At 32.1% G+C, this 1,013-nt stretch overlaps 1 non-coding gene across 1 annotated transcript; it reads left to right on the forward strand.

The window, feature by feature from the left end:
• The first annotated feature begins 546 nt into the window (after nt 1–546).
• Nucleotides 547–648, forward strand: LOC123789680 (U6 spliceosomal RNA). The gene has a single exon (XR_015724087.1). It is a non-coding gene; the product is annotated as a U6 spliceosomal RNA (small nuclear RNA).
• The last annotated feature ends 365 nt before the right edge of the window (nt 649–1,013 follow it).

Here is a 1,013-nt window from a genome sequence, read left to right on the forward strand (position 1 = left end):
CACTTGTATGAAAACTAGGAAACTTGATAGGTCTTGGTAAAGCCTGTTTTTAAACTTCCCCAAAGTTGAAGATGTACATGACTTTGATGGCTGGGTAACTAATGCTTTTACGATTTAAGTGGTTTGCAGTGTTTGCTTTCAACAAAATTAAAGGAAGACCTAATTGAGTTGTCAGCTAATAAATCATTAAAAGTAATTTGGTTAAAAGATCACAATATAATTTTGGCATACAACACAGAAAGAGTTTAAATAATTGAGTGATATATCTCTGCTAGAATAATTTTCATTTCCATTTATTCATTTTTTAAAATATGAAATATGTTGCTTACTGTTGGCATTTATAACCATGAAAAAGAGGAGTAAATTTGAGGTCGAATCCTGGGTGATTCTAGAAATAAGTTATATTAATCCACGTCTGCATAAAATAATTAGAGTAAAAACCCATTCATCTCATTAAAAAAATGAATAAAATTTGTTTAATAATTACCTGTCAAATCTCAATTATATTAATTGTCTATTAGTAATAATTCTATAGAACTGAAAACAGGGCTGGCTTTGGCAGCATGTATACTAAAAGTGGAACAATACAGAGAAGTTTAACATGGACTCTGCAAGGAAGGCATGCAAATTCATGAAAAACTAATTCATAAAAAGCAAATTTAAAAATTGAAAATAAGTAATAAATACATTTTTAAAAATCAGAATTTATAGTCATCAATTTTTTTTAAAAAATGTTGAATATGGATCTAATTTTTCATTTCCTTTGCTTGGAATAAGGGAATAAGTAAAAAGAGAAAATGTTTGAATGATACATATGTCATTAAAATATCTACTGATGAGGGGCGCCTGGGAGGCTCAGTAAGTAGAATGTCTGACTCTTGATTTCAGCTCAGGTCATGATCTCTGGGTCCAGGGATCTAGCTCCGTGACAGGCTCTGTGCTGGGCTTGGAGACTGCTTAAGATTCTCTCTTTCCCTCATCCTCTGCCCTTCCCTCAGTCTCTTACCATGTGC

This window comes from Ursus americanus, chromosome 3 (assembly GCF_024610735.1).
Source record: "Ursus americanus isolate L20-20 chromosome 3, mUrsAme1.1.p, whole genome shotgun sequence".
Lineage (NCBI taxonomy): Eukaryota > Metazoa > Chordata > Mammalia > Carnivora > Ursidae > Ursus > Ursus americanus.